General features: G+C 38.1%; 1 protein-coding gene and 2 pseudogenes across 13 annotated transcripts in view; 2 read left to right on the top strand and 1 right to left on the bottom strand.

Annotated features, from left to right (window-relative positions):
• Window positions 1-25,827, top strand: part of NCOA2 (nuclear receptor coactivator 2) — a 273,087-nt gene that overhangs the window by 99,836 nt on the left and 147,424 nt on the right. For 10 of the 13 annotated variants that reach the window (XM_059672932.1, XM_059672933.1, XM_059672931.1 and 7 more), the window contains exon 2: window positions 1,247-1,303. The gene's annotated coding sequence lies outside the window, so the exon portion shown is untranslated. The remainder of the gene's footprint in view (window positions 1-1,246; window positions 1,304-25,827) is intronic. The other 3 variants (XM_059672926.1, XM_059672928.1, XM_059672927.1) reach the window with 1 other exon arrangement.
• On the bottom strand, window positions 11,624-12,109 carry LOC132220114 (beta-1,3-N-acetylglucosaminyltransferase manic fringe-like; annotated as a pseudogene).
• The window catches only part of LOC132220115 (acyl carrier protein, mitochondrial-like), a 40,033-nt pseudogene continuing 26,347 nt past the window's right edge, over window positions 12,142-25,827 (top strand).

Below are 25,827 nucleotides of genomic sequence, written 5' to 3' on the forward strand. Positions count from 1 at the left end.
TTCTCTTTCTTCTTTAGACCTATTAGATTATGAAATCAGATGTTTCCAGTGCCCTAGAAAAATGTTAATTTGGATATCAAATTAGCATTAGCTCTTTTCTACTATTATGTTCTATTTATTCTAAATAGTAAAGGGCTCTTATAGAGTTAATACTGTTTTAAGTTTGATAATTAATCAAAGTGTCATTTATTACTGATTGGTGTCATCTGACAATAAAAAAAATCTAGTAGCTCAATTGTAAAAACATTCCTTGCAGCTGTTAAATCTAGTAGCACATAATGGTTAAAAAAGACATACATCTACTAGTAGCAATCAAACCATTTTTCTCAGGTCCATAAAATACACAAAAATAGTCAATATTAATACACATAAAATAACACAAGCACATATTTGTTGTGTTTGTATTCCTCACTGTGCAGTGAAAAGTGATTCCTGCATAGATCCCAGGAAATGCCCCAGGGCCCTTCCATGTTCAGCTCTTTGTCCTCAAGACACACACCCAGAAGAAACTTGGGGAGAAGCTGCCTTGAGTATTGAAACTGTTCTTCCTTTTCTTGTCCACATTTGTCTTGCAATTTGTTATGAATGTCTTATGTAGGCATCATTTTTATATCATTTTACTCAAGACTTTCATTTTTGAGAAACTATTCAGTCACTTTTTTAAAAGTATTTTTTATTGTTGATAGTGTTACAGATACCTCCCATTCCCCCCGCCCCCCTTTAACCCTGACTCTTATTCAGTCACCTTTGAACTTCTTTAAACAATTATGACATAGAGCTTTATTTTAATAATTTCAAGCCTTTCAATTCCATATAGGTAAAGCAGAAACCACAGCAAGTGAAGACAACTATGTGAAGTTTACTTATTTATTCAGCAAACATTTACTGCACATTGTGTTTTGGTGTGCTGGGCCCTGGGCTAGCCCAGCAGTGCAAGGTGCATGGCGTAGCTCGGCCTCCTCTGCTTCTGCCAGAGCCAGTGATGAGTCAGGCAGCTACAGGAAAGTGTAGCAAGTGTGTGGCGGGCTCTCAAGATTGGTAGGGTGACACCTCATAATTTATGAACTGTGACCTTACATATTTTATATTATCCTGTGCAAATAGAAGTAATGCAGCAAGTCTACTTCTTGGTTTTACCATGCAGTTTAATGAAAAGGTGTTATTAAATGAGTGTTACTTATATGTTGCTTGTAAAAATCACAAGATTCTACATTTTTAAATTTATGTTTGTTTGTTTATATTACAGATTTCTCTTGGATTTGGCCACAGATTTATAGATCTTCTGCACTGTATACAGGTACAGGTGAGTTAAAATTAAGCCTTTCTGTTGGATTATTTTGATTTTTAAGTAATATTCAATGTTTAAAAATTATCCTATTTATAGTTTAGCAAAATAATATGTAAATAAAATGAATATGACAACATAAAGAAATTGTTATAAAAATATTGTCTTCATTTCTGTTGTATTATTATGTGTTGAAAATGACATTTGAAGGTAGAACAACCATATCTATTTATCAGTGCTTACTGTGTATATTTGGGAAGATTACATATAAATTTCATAGCCTGGCAAATGTTTATTTTTATATGTAAATAAAAGAATAGCTGCTAGAGCTTTTGGCAGCAAATTTCAGTTTTATGGGGGTAGATGTTTTAAATTTGATGAGCAGGCTTTTCTAGTTCAACCAGTCTGAAATAGCTTCTCGATCACTCCTTATCACACAATCTATTTTTGTCATAATATTTTATTATTTATAGTCTCCCCTGCTAGAATATAAGCTCCTTAAACATTGGGACCATTTTTGTCTACTTAAACATGTAGGTATTTAAGAAAGATTTGTATATAGGAAAGACTGAGGAAATATTTGCTAAATAATTATTGGGCAATAAATACTAGGCATTTATTCATATTCAGAGTCCCTGAGCTCTGTGTCTGTAAATACAAACCAGAACTAGTTCCTTATATTTATTTCTAAATGTGAAATTAATTTATATCAGCTACTTAAAGATTATATACTGGTAGCTCTTAAATTGCCTGTGTTGCATATTTTATGTACTCAGATATGCTTAATCAGGGTAGATTTCAGAGGGTAATGCTTCCAGTTGTGTATTTATTTTGCCACTCTCCTTGAAGCTTCTTTTGATGAAGTAAGGGACAGACCTGAAGCTGAGCTGGTGTGGGGCCTCCCCACCTCCTTGCTACATTATGCTGCCATATTAGATAATGTTTTGTGGTAACTTATGTAAAGAACAGTGTGAAGTGGGTCTGAAAATTGGACAATTTTAATCTCTGAAAACCAAATAAGTTAAGATTTTTCCACTACCTGTTACTGGATATAAAATGTAACTTTATTGGTTTTCTGTTTTTAGTTTGGGAAATTTTTCTGTCCTCCGTATTGATGCTTGAATTCATTGTGAAAGAAAGCTGTAGGCAGGAGCTGACCATCCTCTTCCTGTGCCCTTGGCAGTTTTCTTTACATGTTCCAGGATATTGGCTTCCTGTCTCGTTTTCTTGTATTTTTATCTCTTTTGCTTTCTTTAGGCCTTAGTTTCTCTTTCTGCCACCATGGTTGTTGTTTTTTTTCATTTATAGAAAGAACTAATTCTGACCTTTAGGGTTTTTGTGTTATTTTTTTAAGTAAAATTTTGGAATTATCCAGCCATTTCTCATTCACACCTAATTTACAAGTGCAATTTGCTGAGATTGCTTTGATAATACTAACAGCAGCAGCTGTAACTTATTGCTCTTCCACTGTGTGCCAGGTATTATGTAAGTGCTTTTCAGTTATCTTCAGAATAGCAGATAAGGAAATTGAAGCTTAGAGAGGTTAAGTGACTTTTCCAAGGTCATATCAAGTAAGTGGCAGTTTGCCACTCCAAAGACCTTGATCTTAACCACCCAGCTCCATTTTCCTTCTAAATAGCCTGGAATATACACTTTTGTGTGTGTGTGTGTGTGGCAATAAGTGTAATATAGGAAAACCATATTTATATTTGAGGACTTCAAAATTAATTTAAAAGTCAAACATTATTTTGATTATATTTCATTAGCAGGCCTCAACTTTTAACCTTTATTTCAAACTGTGAAACATGGCGACTCATTTGAAGTTTAATGACGACCAGCACAATTTAAACTTGCACCCTGCACTTCCATGTCATACTTATTTTTGCGGGGCAGGCCCATGGCGGAGCCATTGGATTCCTTTCTCCATTGTAAGCGTGGTTTGCCATGAATTGGCATTCCTTCTTTTTTCCTGTGAGCGGGGCAACCCATGAATCAGCATTCTTCATCCCCTGCAGTATCAGAAAGTTTAGGTACAGTGGCATCTGTGGTTTGTTACACTTTTCCTACAGAAAACAAGTTGTGTGAAATACAGTGACTATATAATTAATTAGAACCCTTATCTTGGAATGTGTAATAATTTATATCTTGGGGAACTTTTTTTTAATAATTTAAGAGTAAGGTGCCATCACTTTCAAGTAAAGCAGAATTGCCTCAAAAAGAACTTCGGCTTTCCACATTTAGTTTATTTTCAAGGCTGAGGAGGACATATTACATAAAAATATCTGTTCTTAAACCTATAATATTGCGGACAAAGTATTTTCGAAGGCAGCGTTGTTGAATGCATCTGAAAGTTTTTATTTGAAAATATGATTAACTATACTTCCTCACACTTTCCAAAAGGATTGTATCTATGAGTGTAAATGCAAATTCCAGATTTGAGTGTATGGGAAGGGGCTTCTGTAGTTTGAATTAAAAAGAAAAAATTTATTTAACAGACCAAATCATGCTTCTTAATCTATAGCTACATCAGTATTTCCATTCCAGTCTCACATTTTAAGCATTTTTAAAGTTAGCCAATAAACTTTTCTTAGAATTGATAGTCAAAACAGGAGCAAGCGTTAGATAAGTGTTTGACAATGTAGCCTTGAAATGTGATTTTTCCCCTTCACTATGGAAAACTGAATTCACCGTGGATTCATATATACTTTGAGTTTATAAGTTTACTTTCTGTACACTGGAAGATTTGGGGTGGAGGAAGAATTGTACACACATACTAGGGAGAGCCCAGCACTAACTTATGGAGAGCGAAGTTCGCCAAAGTACAACAGAGCATAATATACTTCTTGTGATGCTAGTACATTTTGTTGTTATATACTAAATAGCAAAAATTATATTAACCATATGAAAGACAGAAGAAATTATGTCTATATTGGACCTGACGTGGTTGTAAGTACATTTGAAATGAATATTTGTTGTATTTTGTTTTTTGTTTTTCTTGGGCCGGGTCCCAGACTAGGGGGAGGGGGAGGGTATGGCAGCGATGGCAAGTCAGTCCCAGGGCACACCTGCAACAGCAGCAACCCACCGACCCTAAAATAGTTGTTGTATTTTGAATCCCCAGGCAGCTTGATTTGAGCTACAGATCTGAGGCTTTGAGCACTGTCCACTGAAAATCAGTGTTGATCTACTAAAAAATTACAATATTTACATGTCTCTTTTGCTTTAGGCAAAATCTGCTGACATTTAATTATATTGCTACTTTTGTTGTAATTTTTTTCAAACGTCCACATGGTAGGCTGTCATGGGGAAATAACAAATATTTTAACAGTTGGCAAAACGCCCCCTATTGTTTAACTCTTCAAACTAGAATCCCAATCCTACTCCCCCTGTGCAGACTTCTCTGCTCTTCGCTGGTGGATGGGCTGCTGGACTCAGAACCAAGAAGCTTCCTGGTGGGTTGAAATTATCTCCCAATGAGTGTTACTGACCCAAAGCCATCAGTTGGAAACTATTTGTATGACAGCCCAGTTTTTAAAGCACTTTTACTATTCTGTTTTCCTCCCTTTTTTATGCACACATTAGTGTAAACAGATTGACCTAGTTTTCACCACAAAGGGAAATATATTCAGCACCATTGACCCTCCTTTCACTTTCCTCCTTCCCTTTACCCTGAAGTCATCCCTTTTTCTTTCTGACTCTCCTTCCTTTGAGAAAGCGTATATAATAAAAGCCTAATATGCAAATTGTCCCCTTGGGCAGGAGTTCCACCGACCGGGTGTTCAACCGCTTGCTATGATGTGCACTGACCACCAGGGGATGGCACAGAACAAAGGAAGGCCCCAGCTGGCAGCTGGGGGAAGGAGGGCCCCAACCAGCAGCTGGAAGGCCCTGATCGGCCCTGATTGCCAGCCAGGCCTAGGGACCCTACCCGTGCGTGAATTTTGTGCACTGGGCCTCTAGTATTTATTATATTGTGTTAGCCTATGCTGAGGCTTGTGGGAAATATACAGAATAATTACCAAAAAATATAAACTGGAAGGAGTGGTAATGAAAGTTTTGCTCCGTATTTCCTTGCTCAGTATTTTTATACTGAAGCTTGGCTTTCTGATTTTTAAAGAAAAAAAAAATGAGCATTGATTTCTAAATTATACATCTGTTCCTACTAATCTATTTCATACAAGTGGAGATTAAGGCAACAAGAAAAGCTGTCTGTTGTAAATAAATGTTTGTTTCCACGGGTACCCACGAGCAGTGATGTTAGTGAGCATAGTGCATTGCTGAACAGTATATCAGAAATATGAGAGAACCTGCTTTTTCTGGTTAATCCAAATTCTGGAACAGCAAAATTTAGATTTACAGACAGCAATAAAAACCACTTTTTAAAATAAAATCTAAAAGGATGCTTCTTAGATTATAAAAGTTGAGTTTCAGGTGAGAGCTATTTTTCTGTGAAATCACCACTTGTTTCTTTACTTAGAAGTTTCTGAGTGTGACTTCTCTGTTGGCATAGCTGATATTCTTTGGAAATAATTAAAATGAAAACCATTACCCGTCTATACCTTGTATAGGTCTTCTGAATTAGCGTGTCTTTGAGGAGGTATTGCTGGGACAGAGTGGGCTCTCTCTTCTCAGCCCCATTCTTGTGCACCGGAGGACAGGAGTATGTGTGCATGGGAGTGTGAAGGGGGCATGTTTGAACATTAAGAGAATGTGTGTTCTCCTGCTTTCTTGTTAGTGGCCTTTGGATTTTGGTTCAAATTTGTGTATTTGACTCATCTGGATGGTAGAGTTGCTAGCTTTAAGGAGAAGGCCTCTGATGAGCAGAATTTCACATAAGTGACACTATAGAAACTTTAGAAATATATGGCATTTGATCTGGGGTCAATTAGTAGGATTTTAAACTATCCCATTCACTTTCACTCTGGAAGGAAAGTGGCAGAATGTATATGTTATTTTCTAGGCAGGTGTTGAATTTGAGTCTGTTGACCTTGCCAGAATCCCCTTACAGTTAAAATAGCAAATAAAATCAGGCTGTTTCCATTAAACACCTCAGAGTTTATTTTTGAAGTTCAAATCATTTATGTGAGTCTCCACTAGTTTTACAACATCTAGTCGTCAGGGATAAATTAAGCGCTTATTTATAAAATTGTCCATATCTATAAAATTAATTAAGTAGGTTATGCCTCCACCAACCCCTCACCCTCGTTGTTCTTTGGCATTAGCATATAGAGGTTTCCATTGGGGCTTGTGTTGCTTCCTTGAGACAGAAAAAATGGGGAGGAAACCAGAGACATTAACAGTAAATTTTGCAAATTGTGACTTTAACCTAATTCCATGCATTAGGTTGTCTAAGCACTGTTTGCTACTTCATGAATGATTCATGGGTGTCTACAATCAATGGAAATGTGTTTTTTTTGGCCTAGTCACAGTTCTGCCTTCACATCCAAAAGAGCAAAGGGAGAGTAAGAAGTATACAGCATTTCACAGTGGCTCTGTGGAATTTGACCATATGCTATAAATGTATGTGGTCCAGTTTTGGAGGATCTCTTGAACACATGTCTCCATGAGAGGTTGATTTTTGTGGTGCCGGAGTCTATAGATTTGTTTGCCTTCACTGCTTTTTAAAGTATTGAAAAATACTGAAATGATTTAGAATTCATAGAATTTGAGAACTTTGATTTTTTTTTAACCAACAGTTTTGGCTTTTTTAGTGTCTGCCAGTGACATAAATTTCATAAGCGGAAGTCATACTCTTGAAATGAAATTTTCTGGCCTCTGCCAAAGGACTGACCATTTGTTGCCCATCCATATCAGAGAATTGGAGCAGAGTTTTATCGTTTCTCCTGGAGGGGTGAAAAGGACTAAGACACAGGAGTGTGATAGGCCAGCATGCACCTCAGTGGAGAGAGGTGTGGGGAAGCTTATAAAAGCCCTACCAGTGCCTCGATGAGTACTGAGATGTTTGTCTTTACCTAAAATATAAAAGAATATCTTTTAAAAAAAACAGCTATGTCACAGCTATTGAACTGGTGGCTTAAATTAGGACAGAGCAGAGGCCAAAAGGAAACAGTTGATCTTTCAGTTCCTTTCAATTCTTAGTCATTAAAAAAGCTATTTGATCTAGATTTCAAATTCCTTTATATGGCAGTTTTATTACAGTCCAGAAAATAAACCTCTGTTTTCTGCGTTATAAGATAGAGTTGGAAATAGAAGATAGTTTTGAACTAATGTATTTTGAGAACCATATGGTGGTTACTCATGCTAGTTATTATATTTGAATAGAACGGAAAACAAAATTCCTTTGACTTGAAACAGATTAGGCTGGTTTCATGTGTCTTATCAATAAGCAATAGTAGATTGTGTTTTATTAGCCCAGTGGAACCTAGATTTTAGGTTTTCCTTGAAACTAGATGCTGTGGAACATTTACATTTTCTCTAATGTATAAGTTTAGTGTTTAATGTTGCTACTGCCTCAAAATAGCCACAAAGTTTCATAAAATCTTTATTGTCTTAACACTTAAGTTATTACTTCTTTGAACTTGTTCACTGACATATTTATATTATGTGCCAAGGTCAGGTTCAAACTTTCTCTTTAAAGTATCTTTTGAAGATATAAAATGATAGCCTTTTGTAAAATACCACTGTTGTCTTTTTAAATTTATTTTTGTTTTAATATATCCTAAATGCCAATGCATATTGCTTTAAACTATAATGTATGCTCACTATATTTACCAATTTCCCATCTTACTTTTTCCACCTTATTTTTAAAAGGAAAAAAAAAATTTTAAATTCTGCTTTTACCATAGTGGCTCATCACTAAAGCTGTTCAGCCCCAGAGCTCACTGGCCACGATCCCCACAGACATTCTGGCGGAGGCTGCCTAGAGTCGCTGGGCTCGGGCTGCCGCATCAGGAGCCGTACACTTACTTCTTATTGAGCCTTAACCATTTTAGAGACAGAAAAGAAGAGACATTTATGTACTATTTATTTATCCTGATAAATGTGATATCTTTGGCTTGCTGTGCTATTTCTACTTCAGTGCTCCTTTTAATTAAGTCATAGTTTTTACTGAAGTCAAGGGTCCTATTTCCTACTAACTTTCAAGAGCTGATTGAGAAAGTAATATACCTGGTCATTTGTTCAGATACCACAGTGAGGTTCCTGAGGTGGTTAAGGTTTCCACGATGTCTTAAAACGGAGAGAAATGCAGGTTAACTTGAGGGGTAGAGAGAGAAGGAAAAACAAACATTTACCATTACTTTGGCAAGACATGGTTCTTGGCTTTTACCTGTGTTGTATCAGTTTAAACTTTGACTGAATTCTTTGTATCAGAATGTGAGGTGAGTTCTGATAGTGTCTAAGTCCTCTTTGATTTGAAGTTGAGAATAAACCGCTTTTTGTTTTCAAAGCATTTTATATACTGGGCTATAATGTATAAAGTGAAATAAAACTTTGTGTCTTCCAACTCATCTGCTTTTAATTGGATCTTGTAACAATTGCAAAGACATTTTGTGCTGCCTTCTTTCTAGTTAAGTGAAAAATGATTCTGATCTCAGAAAAGGAGAGTTTTGATTAACTGATCCCATCAGATACTACAAAATCAGCTTTGTTAGAAGAGAGTACTCAAAAGATGTATATCAGGATGTGAAGGAAAGTGAGTTAGAAGCATCCTACTTCATTAATATTTTTTTCATTATATAGAGCAACATGTTTTGTTTTTTTGTTGTTTTATTCACAGAACATTTTTAACATTATATAGCTGCCCATCTATGTACATATAACTTTTCTGCGTCAATATGTCATTAAATATATAAATTTGTTTTATTTAAAATAACATTACTATATTACTAAAGATTGATAATCATGATTATGGACCAATCAGCAGAGTGGTTTTAAAACAGAGACATGAATGTAGAACCAAGTATTATCCACAAAAATCCTGTTTCAATCATAGTACAAATGGAAAGTTCTTAGAACTGAAAGATCATTTATAATTGCTAGTGTGTATATTGTCCTTACCAGGTAGTGTTCTAAGCTCTTCTCATAATAATCCACATAATCCTCATACACACACACACACACACACACACAAGAAAAACGGAAAAGAAAGAAAGAGAAAATCTATTACGTAGCTGCTATTATTATCTCATTTTAGAAATGGGGCAAGGAAGGACTGGATGTTCAGCGACTTGCCCAGGGATGTGCACCTCATTTAATTAGCTAGTTAGAGGCAGAATTGGGACCCAGACCCAGTCTGTCATTGGTAACGTTTTGCCTATCAGAGTTTCTTCTCCTAAAACATAAAAGCAGACCGCTCCTACATTTAATAATCCTATATAATAAAGAGCTAATATGCAAATGGTTGTCATGCCCTCGCGCCCTCGCACCAGGGCCAGGGGACCTGAGGCCACAGCGCCGGGGCTGGAGGACCTGAGGCTGCACCCCCAGTGCTGGGGCCAGGGAACCTGAGGCCGGGTGGGGGGACCTGAGGCCACGCCCCCTGCCTCAGGTCCAGGTCTAGGGCCAGGGGACCTGAGGCCGCACCCCCCACGCCAGGGCCAGGGGACCTGAAGCTGTGCCCTCTGCCCCCATGCCGGGGCCAGGGGACCTGAGGTCGCACCCCCTGCGCTGGGGCCAGGGGACCTGAGGCCATGTCCCCCACCCTGTGGGGCTTGACAGGGGTGAGGCTGGCCAGGTCTGGGTCTCGTGTGATTTCGAGGTGCACATGGGTGGGTGGGGACTTGACTCTGGGTCCCACAGCGCACCCCAGACTCTGACAGGAGGGAGATTTTCATACACATTTTACTAATTTTCTTTCATCTCTGACACTTCTATTATAGAGAAAGGGCAAATAGCAATATTAAAATATTTCCTCTAATTAATTCCCTTTTGATGTGCACGAATTTCGTGCACTGGGCCACTAGTATCAAAATAAAGTTTCAAGCTAACCTAAGTGTGGGTAAGGACATGGCAAGGCTTAGTATTGAGCTTGCGACCCCTCCCTCCCATGAGGGTTGCGGCCCCTTCTCATATGGGTACCAGCAAAACAAAGCCCATGAAGTTGCTGAATTGTGTATCCTCTCAGAAGTGACTGTCTGATTGGTTAAACAGGAAAATGCAGGTCACAGAAGTGATGGTAAGCTGTTTTTTACTTCAAACAAGGTTACATATGTAATTCATTCAATGGGATGTGTTCAGATGTTAACATTAGTTATGTTGTTTTGAAGGATGGAAAAGGGGGCCAGCCCACTTTCTTTTTCACTTAAAAGTTCCCCTCTTTAAAAATAATTTTAGGCGTTTTACTCAATTAAATCTTTAAAAGGCATTTTCTGGAATTCCCATAATAAGAAGTCCTAAGACACTTTCACACAAAGAAAAGAAAATGTTCAATTCAAAAGCAAATTTTTTATTTAGAAAAAATTATATTTCTACATTTCTGAGAGTGACTAGAGAATTATTTCAATTACTTTTTTAAAAGCTTAATTTATATTGGAAGTACAGTTTCTATTTCATGTTGACTATATTTCAGATAGTCATGACCTAAATTAACAGACATGGCATTTACATTCTACAAAATGTTAAAAAATTAGGCCACCCTCCCTCTCAAATTTTGCCCACTTTTTTTTTTTTTTAACATCAAGGGAATTACAGCTGCTCTCAGAGCTCTTAAGTCAGTGGTTCACAACCTTGGCTGCACATTAGAATCACCTGGGAATCTTTTTTTTTTTTTTTAACTTACAAATACATTTTCTTTTTCTTTTCTTTTCAATATATTTTATTGATTTTTTAAGAGAGGAAGGGAGAAGGAGAGGAATAGAGAGTTAGAAACATCGATGAGAGAGAGACATTTTCAGCTGCCTCCGGCACACCGCCCACTGGGGATGTGCCCACAACCAAGGTACATGCCCTTGACTGAAATCGAACCCGGGACCCTTCAGGCCACAGGCCAATGCTCTATCCACTGAGCCAAACCAGTTAGGGCTGGGAATCTTTTTAAAATGCTGATTTCTGGGCCTCATCCTCCAGAAATTCTGTTTCTTTGTTATGGGGTGAGGCCACAACATTAGTAACAAAGAAACAGAGTTTCCGGAGGATGAGGCCCAGAAATCAGGATTTAAAAGAGATTCCCAGGTGATTCTAATGTGCAGCCAAGATTGAGACCCACTGTCTTAAGTGCTTTTAGCTGCTTATAGTTTGGGGTGATAATAATTAACATTATGTACCATAAAAATCAAAAAGAGGTTTTAATTACTTACAATCTCAAATTCACTTCATTCCCAGCTGCCAGGGGGTGTGCAGGTAGAGGAGACAAAATGACATTGAGCTGCTGCCTGCCCCTCAAAGGCCACAGCTGAGGGTGACCTGCTCCAGGAGCTGGGCAGCACCAGCAGCCACAGGGTCTCCAGGTGGGAGTGGAGGAGGGGCCTGGCTGCAGGTCGCCACTCAATTATGTAGCCCACAGTACAGTCATCAGGCAGCCAGATGAGTCCACAAAGTGGAGATGCTGGCCTACAAGGCCATTTTCAAAGCCGAACCAGAACTGTACCAGCCTCGGGCGATTATGGGGCCGTGGCTCAGAAGCGTGGATGGGCCAGTTCAGGCTGGGCCAGCCTCTGTAGACATCACGGGTCCATGGAAGGCTTTTAGCAGCTTCAGAAGCGCCCTTGCGTTTACATAGTGGTCATCGTCCTCGTGGCGGAGCCACCTCAGCCCACTGGCCAGGAAAGCATCAAACTCAGCCACCGTGCAGGACAGGGCTGGGTGGCTGTGCTCCGCAGGGGAGTTGGTGACCCGGAGGCGGGGCCCAGGCTCTCTTGTAGGCATTTACCCGGGCATCTGGGCTGTCAGGGAAGACAATGTCTGTTCCCTCATCCTGGAGAGCCACGTTCCAGGTGAAAGCCCTGGGGGGTGCAGATTATCTTGACTGTGATGGAGACATGCTGCAGCTGCAGCTCCAGGCAGCGGGCCTGTTGGGTTCAGCCGAGGGTCTCCACTATGCTCTTCAGGGACAGACTCAGGTGGTACCGAAGGGGAGGAGCCCCATGCATAGAAGGGTGAGGAGGGCTCGGGCCAGGCCCTGGGACCCTAGGCAGCTAATGCCCCAATCCCAACTGGACCGGTAGGGGAGGCTGGCCAGGCAGGGGCTCCAGCAAAGGCAAAAGGGGCAAGGAGGGGAGAGGTAGGAATTGGTGCTCTGGACCCAGAGGCCAAGCCATGGCAGCCCCTCTGTCTCTACCTCTACCAGCGCTCCACCTGCTCTTGACAAATTCTTTTAAAATACAATGTGGGAATAATATTTTTATGAATCAAAATATAAAGCAGTTTTAAGAAGGAAGCTCTTCTTACAAACCTGCTTTCTTCTTGTTCTTAAAATATATTTTATTTAATCAAATTCTTAATATCAGCTTGGGAGAGAGAAATTATTCCCATTTTATAGATGAAAACACTGAGGCTCATAGGAATTAACCAAAGTCATATAGACAGGTGGGCAGCTCTAGAATTTGAACCTGGGACTATATATTTCCCAAATCTCTTCTCTTTCTAGTATAGCATAGGGCTTCCTCTATTGATGAAAATGGCACTTTTTGATTAGGTGAAATCCCTGATTTGTTTTTCATTCTCCAACCAACCGACAGTCTTTTTCCACTTAGTTTACATTCACTGGAGAGCAGTTACTCTGCACACAGTAAAGCAGGGATGTGTAAGGTGGACAGAAGCAATGTGTGTGGCCTTGGTTCCACCCACGTCTCACAGGGTGGTAAGGGAAATGGCAGATAGACATTAAGTTACATAAATGTGATTACAAAGTAATGTATTAACACATATAAAGGAATGCATTGTAGTAGGTGCACAGTGTGAGAAGGGTGATGGACACTGGGCCCACTCCTGTCCTTCTCTTGACACTCTTGACCTTGTGGTTATCTTGCTATGCCGTGTTCTAAGACATTACAAAAGGAATAGCTAGAAACGAAACACAGAAATAAGGATATCTTTTATTGATGAGACTCAAATGGCACAAAGACAGAAAAATAACTGCTGGTTTCAATTTTAGTTGAAGGTGTCTTGAGAATGTGGGCTGTTAATGGTGGCTACATTCCAAATCTAGTCCAACTATATTGTAAATTTCCCTCCTTGGTGCTTTGTATAATGCATGGGTTTATACAAAGCACTAAGTACATTCTTACTGATTTTAATTTACCTACTTGAGTTTAAGAAGTTATATCTAGTATATTCTCTAACTGAAAACAAGTACCTCTAGTTGATGAAGTATAAAAAGTGGTTAAGTTTGATGATATAAAAAGTATTACAAAAATATTACAAATGTAAGGATATTATAAGAAGATGCCTTTTTACAAGTAGTTGCAGGTACATTGAACAGAAAGAATAGAAAAGGTCCAGTTTTATTGAACATCTAAAGTCAGCCCACCGAGAGGCCCTTTTATTCTTGATAACACTTAACTCCAATCTACTCTTCTGCTTCAATTTCCACTTCCCTACCTCCCTACAACATCTGTTCTTCTAGTATGTGGTTTTCTTGTATTGAGATAATTCACCTAAAGCACTTAGAACAGTGCCTATCACTTGAGAAATTGTTTTTTAAAATTAGCTTTTATCTTCCTCATTCTCCTCCCTCTCCTCATCATCTGTTTCTAGTCCTCATCTCCAAATCCTGTTCCGAGTCCAGGTTGAACTACATTTCTGAAAATGTTAGGTCTACAACTCAACTGAGCTCCCCCCATTGCCTAGGCCAGGTACTCAACTCCTCTTTTTTCTTTCTCCTGCTATTTCTCATCCATTTTGTTACTTAAACATCTTAACTTATACTGCCAGAGGGTAGAGGCAAAACTTTTTTTCTGAGTAACAACCAAATAATCATCCTTCACACACAAACTTGCACACTTGCGCACAGTGAGTACATTAGAAAACCAGACACTGATCACTCTGAATAGTCACTGCACACCAGAAAGATCCCATCACATGGCTTCATTATTATACCAGACCCAGAACTGGCTGCTGGCAGTGTTATTAGGGATGACAGTAGTTATCCTGCCACCTGTGGAATCCTTTTTAAAATACATACATATATATATATTGATTTCAGAGAAGGGGGAGAGAGAGAGAGAGCGAGAGAGAGAGAGAGAGAGAGAGAGAGAGAGAGAGAGAGAGAGAGAGAGAGAACATCAATGATAAGAGAGAATCATCAATCGGCTGCCTCCCTCACACTCCCTAATGGGGATCAAGCCCACAACCCAGGCATGTGCCCTGACTGGGAATCTAGCCGTGACCTCCTTAGGTTGATGCTTAACCACTGAACCACACTGGCTGGTTCAGTTCTTTATTGGACAAGTTTTTGTAGTTGTTGATATGTGCATGATAATATATTTTCATTAATCTTTATTATCAATCTGTGTGCATCTAGTTGTATATAATGAACTTGTACCAGTATTAACATGAACCCTATGCTGAGATGCTGAATTAAATTATATTTCCCCTTTACACTGATGTTAAATAGAATATCCTGAGAGGAAGTTAGAATTTGATGTGTTTGCATGCACTTAACCATTTGTTGGGATTAGAGTAGACGTTCTGTATTATCACCTACTCCTTATAAAGTTCCATCAATTTGTATCAGCATCAAATATTCAGAATGATAGTCCTAAGGATGTAAGATCTTAAATAATAAATATAAAATCATCTTTATAATGTTATATTTACTAAAATAGGAGATTATGGTCACACATTTTTAGGAGTGCTTTGAATAATTAATAATGAACCAAATTTGGTGGTGGTAGTGGGGTAGCATAGCTTGTCATCTCATGAGCATTCTGATCAATAGTGGTTTCATTGTATAATCTCCGTTTGCAGGTGTAAGGATTCTAATGCATAATGCTTCTTCAAAACGGACTCTGAGTAGCTGGGAAACATACCCCCGTGTCAAGCCGCTTGGTCCCCAGCTCAAGCCACTTGGTCCCCAGCTGTGGCCGCGGTGTTAGGCAGGACACCGGGCAGAGGCCACACTTCTCTTTCCTCCCAGGACTCTGATTCTGTTCAGCGTGGTTACTGTTGCTGCCCCCATCAGGAAAGCCCAGTGTGGCGAGGAGTTTCCGAGTGTAGATCTTTTCTGGAGCCGTCCCCTAGCCTCTCGCAGTTAATGTGCCTTTTCCCTGAGCCCCTGGAGGCCACGCATAGTGTTTCTGTGTCAGCAGCTGCTTGTGATCCCGACGAGAGCAGGGATCTAAGTTACTACAGAAACGTCTTTCATACCCAGATTTTTAATACATTTTTCTTCTATTTTAATAGCCGGCTCATGAGGCTTCGTTAGCGTCCTCCTCAGGCGCTTCCATAGGCAGGGTGGCTGATACCCCTTCACTCCCTCTGCAGGGAACTGTATCGGATGCCGCGTTCTTTCCACAGAGCCCAGGCACATGCCCATGTGTAATGAGAAGCCACCAACGGTGTTATACAAAACCCTCCTGCAGGAAAAAGAGTCTGCTGGGTTGCATAGCATGGATACTAGCACTCAAACCAGATTTTCCTTTGTCATTTTGTTCTTTCTATTATACTCTAAAATTCACTTAGGATAAAGATAATGTCTTCATTCCACATTTTTCCCCCCTCCAGCAAAAGAAATATAGCTTAGATTAATTCCCAGTTTTGTAACATTTCATGGACACTTTATTCAGAAAAACGGGCTCCACCCTTCTTCCTCACCTAAGTGGGAGCTTAAGGCTGCAGTTGGCTCTGGGCACATCTGGATGGAAGGATGTAATGATGTCATCAGAACCGTCTCTCTTTTTTTGTCTCCACTTTCCTCTGTGTTGGCTCCCTTTTTCAATTAGGACTCGTGATAGCAGAGAAGGTCCTGACTGCTCTGGCTTACATCACGTTAACAGCCGCTGTTTCTCTTTAAAGAGAGCACTCTCCTGTCAGCTCCAACAAAAATGACAGGACCCACTCATTGGTCCGACTTCTGTTTCCCGCCTGTTTTTGAACCCGCCCTACCCAGTGTCCTGGGGTAGTTCCTAGTCCCAGTCTGGGCTGTGTGGAAGGGTGGGCGTCAGTTCCATTGGGAACTAACCATGTGACCTGACAGTGAGGGTTGTTTGCCTCTATCGGAGATAGGCAGCCAGGACTACCATTTGTGTGTTTCGTGTTTCTTCAACTATTTTTTTTTTCAAGCTGAGAGCTTAGAAAACTGCTGATGGAAATTATTCAGATACCAGAAATGCCAATAATTAGCATTTTCTTATCAAAGCCACAAATCTGTGTTGAGTGCTCACTCTGTGCCATTCATTGTGCTGGATGCACTAGCTATGAAAAAAACATGTTTTACTCATTTGGAGCTTATATTATCATGGAGATGATGGCATATAAAACGGTAGAGGATAAGCAGTTCTGTGGCTGAGGGAAAAACACAGGGAGAGGGGCAGTTCCAGGCTGAGAGGACAGAATGTACAAAGGCCCAGTGGTGAGGGAGAAAAATTAACGGAATTAGTCCCTTTACATCAACAGAAGTAGTCAGAGACCACAATGGCAGAGGTTAGTGGGGCCTGGTCACCTTAGAGTCTTTTACTGGCTAAGGAATTTTTACTTTAATCTTGATCACCATGGGGGTCCATTGACAAAGTTGATGCTGGGAAATAAAATGATGAAACTTGTATTTTAGAATGAGTATCCTGCACTGGGCTGAATGGACTAGAGGAGGGCAAGGCTGGAGGCTGAGGCACATTTAGGCTATTAAGTAATCCAGGTGAGATGATGGTGCGAACCGAGGGGGTGACGGTGATGCGGAGGAGGAGCTTTGAGTGAAGCTGACAGGTTGGTAGGGAGGTGATAAATGGATGCTCAGGGAGGGAGGAATCGTTCCAGATCCTACAAAAGACCAGGCTTGTCTCCTTTGGATATCCAGGCTCCATATGATCTATTTACATCATTCCATTAATAAAGCTATTTAGTAGATTTTCTATATTTACAACAATATGAATATGGGAATGTGCATAGCAGTATTATTCAGAGTAGCCAAAAACTAAAAACAATGCAAATGTATATAAGCTAATGAGTAGATAAATAAAATGTGGTATATACATACTATAGATTATTACTTGGCAATAAAAGGAAATGAAGTACTGACACATGCTACAATGTGGAGTAATCATTTTGGCTTTAGTATATTTATATTTTTTGTTATTGATTATAAAATTATTTTACTTGTAAAATGAGACAGCAAAATATAAGGTAGAATGTAATACAGAACGAAAAATCATGAGTTTTTAAAATGCCACGTGTATGTAGTTGATGTCTATGTTTTTAAAAAGCCTATGTATCAGCATTTCAGAGAATTGTTTTGAAAGTAGTTGGTGTACTTATGCTTACAATTTGGCACTCAGAAATCTTTGATGCAGTATTTTTGAATTAGCTTCTGAAATCCCCTCAATTTGCTACCCTTTAATGTTAATCTTTTTTTCCTTCCAAGCGCAAGTCCCTCATCTAAGAGGCTAGAGGATTTATTTCTCTTTCCTGAGAATTTCCTTCCCTTATCTTTTTAATTGCAGTGCTGTTATGGGTCCTGTCCCCAATTTTTTCCTTCATTTTTCTCTTCATTTAATTTAGGCATATCCATTTCATATTAGTGATGTGCCTTTTTGTATCTTGGAGGAAGAGATTGGTATTCTTACAGTATTGTAAAATTCTTCTATTTAAATTAATGGCAAACATTGAAATATATCTGATAATTAGGGAATCATTAATAGAAAGAAGAACAATTCTAGACACTTTCAAAAGTCTTCAGTCAATATTTCACCTTCTATCTAAGTTGACAAAAAGCTCTTTGCGAAGTTTAGTGTTATTTTGAGCAGAGTGAGCTTATTTTTTGGGCAAAATATTTCTGCCACTCCACTGGCCACATAGCCTTTATCAGTTTTCAGAAGTGTTCCTCTTTAAGCACAGAAGCCACCATTTATCTAGATATCTGTAACCACTATAAAGCTATAACACTTGCAATTATTTTCAATGGAGAACATGTCTTCTTCTGTTTGTCACATCTGTTCCTTCCAGCTCTCTGAAAGAATTACCAATTAGAGTCTAGTTCTTTGTGTGATGTTCTGATTAATCAGGAAAGGAAGATTTGCTTTTAAGTCTATGTGAAAGCCCTTGCTAATTAGAAACATTAAGTCAAAATTTCTTTCACATTTTCTTCACTTAACTTGTTCCTCTTTAATTAGCTGGGTGTTGTTTTTTTTTGTTTTTTTTTTAAATTAGAGCAATATTACATTGATTTAATTTGTTTTAATATATCAGATTCCTACATATAAAATAATTTCTAGGAGTTGATCATTTGTACTGTCAGATTAGATTATTCATTTTAAAATGGGGCTCAGAGGGGTTCTTTTAAATATTAAATTCTTATATATTGAAAATAAAACTCAGATTTACATGATTCATATAATATTTCTCATTGTACAATTATTTTTTCAGCTGAACTGCAAGAACTGTATATGTTGATACTATCTTTGTTTTTATTCTACCCTTGCATGCTTTCCCATAATTCCTACTGAATTTATGGTGATGATTTCAATTTACTGGCAATTTCTATGAATAATTAAGGATAGAGTTTAGCATAAAGTTTGATAATTATAATGAGAGAAATAAAACCTTGAAATGAGAGAATTTTAGAAAATGGCATGTTCGTACTTTTTTTGAATTTTGGGTTGTTCCCTAATTTAAAATGATCAGAACCACAGATCACTGTTGCCTGCTGAAAGGGCCTTTTTGTTAGATCCACATGGACTTTTTATTCCCAGACATTTTAATATGTTTAATCGCAGTGTGAATCTATTTGGTCTGACTCACTAGGACAGCTCTCCAGGCCTGAATCCCAGTCATGGGAGACGAGGCATTCGTGCTTCTGCTGTGAACATTCAAGGTGAAATGATTGGGATTAGTGAGTGGCGTGAAAAAAAAATAATAGTCGAGTTCACTTAGTGACGATGAAATTGACATCTTGAGTATGAATACCTTTCTTTTAAATGTGAATTGTTGGGTTATAAGCCATCAATGATTTCGTAAAGTAGTGTTAGAGTTAGAATAATTGTTCTAGTCTAAAAGTCTTTGGGAGAATTAATTATTTTGGGGAAATTCAGTCTTTTTGCTAAATGTAGAAATAAATACTACTTGCCTAATCATTGGCTTTGGAGATAGCCTTCCTGCTTTTGTGTAGACTTACGACTGAGTAGTGCCAAAATTGTTCAGAGTGTTGTTCTAAGATGACATAAGCGGATAGAATTTTGTGATTGGTAATGAGTGGGAAAATATACTGTAAACTTTTGACCCTTTTTACAAAAAGCTGGGGATGTGTAAAGCACCTACAGATGGCAAGATTTAGTGTCAAGATTTAGTCAACTCTCACCCTTCACAGCAATTATGATCAGGTTACACCCTGTACACTTGGGGAACTTCAATGTTTTAATGTTGGATCTGAATTGCCTTTCGGTGCTTATATTATTAGAAAACTATCAAGCGCATGTAACCTAAAAAAATCAGCATTTTACAAGTTTTTTATTATTGCTTTAGTTAAATGTTTCCTTGACATATTTTCTTCCTTTCTTTGGCATAAAGTCGTAAGTTAAAGCCATTTGGACTCTGAAATTTCTGAGATGTTTGCTAACTGCATTAGGCTACTCTTATCATCATTTTAAATTACAGGTATAGTTTGGCAGTAAGTAGTTACTGATTAATTTTTTCCACTGTAATAAACTTAGAAGATTTACAAACAGTTATTAAAAGCAGTTCAGGGGTCAGTTTTTAAATTTTAAAATATCAAAGGTAATATTATTTATGTAGTAAAATGCATAAATAGCTACACACATTGTATAAGTTGGTTTGTAATTAATGTATTTCTCTCTAATATTTCTGATGGCATTAGACCTGACTATAATAACTGGGGATGAAAAGATCATTTTCTTTGAAAATATTTATTGATATGTGTATAATAACTCTCCACAGATTGAACAATAAGAAGATTATTATTTTACATTTTCAAAGAGTATTTCTATTTAGGAAATTATACAGTTCTTTTTTTAACATTAAATCTGAAGTTTAATGTTATTTCTAACATGATGTCCCTTTGTTTGATGGGATCAAATGAAGGCTCGAAACTATATTATGGTTTCTACAGATGCTCTAACCACCAACCACTAGTGTTTCCTTTTCCTGTGTCCCCTCTTCACTTACCCTCCCTGTGTCCCCTCATTTGGGTTGATTTGTAATCTGACTCTTGTGACAGATGTTAGGAGGTGGAGCAAAAGGATCTCTGCTCTATCAGTCATCAGACGGCTGTATTAAATCTATGGTCAGGAGAAAATTCTGTCGCCATTTAAAATGGCTGTTGTCAAAGGAGAAGCACATGGTAATACAAACCAAGATGACAGAAATGAAGGGAGGAGTAGGGAGTTAGACGCTACCAGGATGTTTCAGAGGAGGGGGTAGGGTTTTTCATGTTGAAGCATGTGCTTTGCTTGGACTAAATCTGGTTTAATTTCGGTAAACATCCCTCCTTTTAGGATGAACCAGTGCATTTTAGCCATGTCTGTACCTGCAGCCGAATACTGGTGATGAAAGTTTATAGGCATTTTAAAGATGGGAGAAGAAAAATGAAAAAGCCTGATGTTCAGAGATCCCACAGATTCAGCCAAGTTTGAACACATTCTGAAATACAAAAAAAAAGTGTGTCCTTTCAAAATTCTATTTTTCAAGTATTTATAGGTAAATTTCTATACAGTGGATATCAGTGGTCTCAAAATTTGTACTTTTTAATATTTCTTTTCTTTTGGTAATGATGCATGTGCACAGAATCACTACAGTTTCCCAACGTCCTTATCCAGTTTACCAGAATCTCTACAGAATTTTTTCTGTGTAAAATATTTCCCGTAGAGAGTGAAAGGGTTTTAGCTGGGACCTTCCTTCACTAGATGGTGACATTCTGGAGCGAGGGAAAGGCCTGTCAGTGTCCTGTGGAGAAGCCATGTTTGCAAACGCAAGGCTGTGAGCCAGAGTGCAGACACGTGCGGTCGGAAGCAAGTGATCATTAGGTCCTTCTGGTGCTGCGACGTCCTGTCCCTCTCCCTCTCCCTGGTGGCGGTGGCGAGGATCTGGCCACACTGCTGCTGCGCGCGCGCCCCCCCCCCCCCCCCCCTTTCCTAAAGCTTGGCTGAACAGAGCGCTGACATGATTCTGGTTTTACTTTTTGATGTTGAAAGCACTAACGTGTAAGCTCTGGAAAGCATTTAAATCACTCTGTTTTCTCCACAGTCAAGTCCAGTGGGGGCAGCTTTTAGTAATTTACAGCTTAAGAAGTCGAGTATTTGTTCCCCTAAAAAATCTTACTTTATTAAAAGCATTTAATTTAAAAAGGGGAAAGAGCTTCTCAATTTTCCCATTAGAGATCACAAAAGAAAGAGGGTAATGACTGCTTATTACACAATCCTCACATAAGTGTAGCTGTTTAAATTTGCAACCAGAGTACCAATTACAGGTACATTTAGTCAGTTGAAACATGTAAAAATTAATATTAATAATCTCAGTCTCCTTGACAGTACTCTCTGGTGCTTAACTTTGCTCCCACTTCTTTAAGCTTATTATTTCCAATTAACTAAAGAAGAAAAAAGTTCATGGCAAATCTGTTGTTTACTGTACTGCATCTTGTATATAATCAAGACCAGAAGTGAATGTTTACTGTTTGAAAGATGGCAAAGAGAAGGCTTCTCTTTGCGTTTAGAAACTTACTTTTTTTTTTTAAAGCGGATGCCTGTATTGCTTTTTTTAAAAATATATTTTATTGATTTTTATTGATTTACAGAGAGGAAGGGAGAGAGATAGAGAGTTAGAAACATCGATGAGAGAGAAACATCGATGAGAGAGAAACATCGATCAGCTGCCTCCTGCACATCTCCCACTGGGGATGTGCCCGCAACCCAGGTACATGCCCTTGACCGGAATCGAACCTGGGACCCTTCAGTCCGCAGGCTGATGCTCTATCCACTGAGCCAAACCGGTTTCGGCTGCTTTTTTTTTAATGTGACAAAATATATATTCAACATAGATCTTCCCTTTTACTGCACACCACAAACAAAACATTAATTAAATCAGCATTCTAAAGCATATTCATGTATTTTTTAGTTGCTAAGTTGAATTGCTTTGAAAAATCCTACAAAGCAGTACTCTGTTTTAATAAATATGGGGTACGTAATTCATCATTGTTGTCTTTATCTTTAAACTAATTGCTTATAGGTATGTGAACAAAACAAATGAATTCAAGCATGATTACATTTGACGTTCCTTTTGACTAACTATGTAAGCATATTTACTTGAATAGATAGTATGAATGTCTATCAATTAGGCAGATTTCAAAATTGGTTTCCTTGTGCACCAGAAAAGTAAATGTAAGTTTCTTCAATGGGAGGAACACTAAATAGTTAATTTCCATTTTACGTTATTGTTGTTAGAATGGGTAGGGGAGCCCTGGTGGCAGAAAAGACTAATGCAGAATTGTTAATCTTCATCTTTTTACTTTTAAAGAAAAACAATGCATTTATATAGCAAAGAAATGCAGGATGTATGGGACAGGACTGAACATAATTCCAGGTATTAGGATGTGATTTCCATCAGTAATTCAAAGCTATCTGCCCTATGGTAGTAAATAGCTTGCATGTCAGTTGATTGTACTGTAAATCATCTTTATTTCTTAGCATCTTCATTTTAGAGTTGGAAGAGGCTCTCAGAGTCATTTAAATTCTTTAGAGTTAAGGCCCATAGTTTAGTAAACAATTTTCTGGCTGTTTCATAGTTACCTATAGGCTGTGCTTGGTCATGAATCCAGGTTCTCACCTTCTCAGTTCAGTGGTCCATGTTACCAAACCATGGTGCTTTCCTAATTGCTTCTGTAAATGAAACATTTTCCCTGGTTGCTGTTAGTGAAAGTGGTGTATATACAGAGAACAGATAGGTAGTTGCCAGAGGGGAAGGGGTTGAAGGGTAATCATTTCACAATATATGTAAATCAATAAAGTGATATATGTTGAATCTGGCAAAATTACTAATTAGGATTTTAGTTAATATGTGCATATGTATTTTAAAAAGTTTTATTTTATTCATTTTCAGAGAGAGATTTGTTCTTCCACTTATTTATGCATTTATTGGTTGTTTCTTGTATGTGCCCTGATAAGAGATCGAATCAACAACCTTGGTGTATCAGGATGACACTCTAACCAACTGAGCTACCCATCCAGGGCCTGTGTATATGTATTTGGGGGGGGAAAAAAAGAGGAACAAATGTAATAATCTGAACAATAAAGATTTAATTAAAAAAAAAAACACAAAAAACCTCTCTTATAACCTAAGGCACTCTTAAACTATTAGGTTGAAAATTAAAGTTTCAACAAAGGCACACCTATGCATTTTTATTGTGGACAAATTTAGGTTAACTTACTTTAAATAGGGATGTAGAGTATGTGGCCCTGGCCAGTGTGGCTCAATTGGATGGGTGTCATCCTGGGCACCAAAAGGTTGCTGATTTGATTCCAGGTAAGGGCACATGCCTGGGTTGCAGGCCCAATCCCCAGTAGGGGGGCATGCCGGAGGCCAGCTGATCAATGTTTTGTTCTCACATTCATGTTTCTCTCTCCTTCTCCCTTCCTCTCTCTCTAAAAATCAATGAAAATGTATTTTGTAAAAAGAATGTAGATATGTGTATGTTGCATGTTGATTGAAGTTGTTAATTGCTCTGTCTTTGTTTCTAGTAAAAATTTGGAAATACTGGTATGAAAGTTAGCATTTAAGTTGAAGTCACAACTTTGGTTAAAAATTTCTCTTCTTAGGTTTATTTGTTTAATGCTACAGTTGTTGTTTTTGGCTATACCAAATAATAGAATGATGCCAGTATTTGTACTGTAGAAAATAATCAGCACACCCACAAATGTAGATGCTGATTACTGTTTATTTTATGGCAAGTGTGCTTAAGTGTTAATGAGAATCAGTGGCATGATTGCAGTTGTTTTAAGAAAGTTCTGTCCATGTTGGCTGTGAAATATATGAACTCAACTTGGAATGTTATGATGCTATTAAAACTTATATTTTCAAGGCTGAAATAATGAGGAAAAATATTTTTGTAATGCTGTTTCTTAGAAATGCTGAGATTCAATTTTATACAACTGATTTTTAAAAGTTGTATTTTGTTCAAATATTCCCGTAAATAAATACCTCACAATGTTAAATAGTATCTTCAGATAGTGGAAATGTGCTTCCCTCCTTTTTTACATTTTCCAATTTTTTACATTTTTTCTAGTGAACATTTTTTTAATAAAAATAGAAGGAAATAGAATTATAAATATTCTTACAGATAAGCTGAAGAGATAGCTGATAATGTTGTGTTTATAATTCATTTTTAAAATTGTTTTTATTGATTTCAGAGAGAGGCAGGGAGAGGGAGAGAGAGAAGCATCAATGATGAGAGAGAGTAATCGTTCTGCTGCCTCCTGCATGCCCCGTACTGGGGATTGAGCCTGCAATACAGGCATGTACCCTGACTGGGAATGGAACTGTGACCTCCTGGTTCATGGGTCGACCCTCAACCACTGAACCACACCAGCTGGGCATATTTATACTTTTTTAAGCTTAAAAGGGCCCACTCACCAGAAAGATACTTGTTCAGTTTTATTGTTTAACCAATGAATCTATACTTATAGTTTTTTCTGCAATAATTGGTTTTACTTCCCATTAGAGTACAGAATTTGTACAGAATTCCTATCAGGTGCTGTTCAGTTTTACTTGCACTAACTCATTTAATACTACAGCCCTTTCAGGTTGTGGTGGTGGAACCTGAGGCCTGGAGAGGTGAAATAATGTTTCTGAGGTAACACACGTAGTAAAGCAGTACAGCCAGGCTTTGAACAGGCCTGGCACCCAGCCCAAAATATTCAATATTATATAGTAGTTACCTAGACTTTGCGTTGTGGTATAGAAAATGTGACCTAGAAAGAAAAGATAGAGGGAAAAATAATCAAGTTATATCTAATATATAAGATTTTGCCTACAAACAATAAATGCACATATTTCCATTTGTTGCCACATCATGTAAAAATGGCCAGGTTCAGTATCATTAAATGTAGAGGGTACATTCTAGGCAAATTGGTCTACTGGAAATTAGCTTTCAGAGCTGGGTCTCAGTGAGATTCCCAGGTCACCAAAATGGGGAGGCAATGAGAAATTGTGGCACTGCTGAGTGGGAGGATGGGTTTTGTCTATTAAGTCAATGAGGACAGAAAACAAGCAAATGCTGATTTAAGGAATAAACTCTAGGACAGTGATGGCGAACCTCTGACACACGAACTCATTTTTTTGGTTGATTTTTCTCTGTTAAATGACATTTAAATATATAAAATAAATATCAAAAATATAAATCTTTGTTTTACTGTGGTTGCAAATGTCAAAAAATTTCTATATGTGACACGGCACCAGAGTTAAGTTATGGTTTTTCAAAATGCTGACAT

Source organism: Myotis daubentonii, chromosome 17 (assembly GCF_963259705.1).
Source record: "Myotis daubentonii chromosome 17, mMyoDau2.1, whole genome shotgun sequence".
In the NCBI taxonomy this organism is placed as follows: domain Eukaryota; kingdom Metazoa; phylum Chordata; class Mammalia; order Chiroptera; family Vespertilionidae; genus Myotis; species Myotis daubentonii.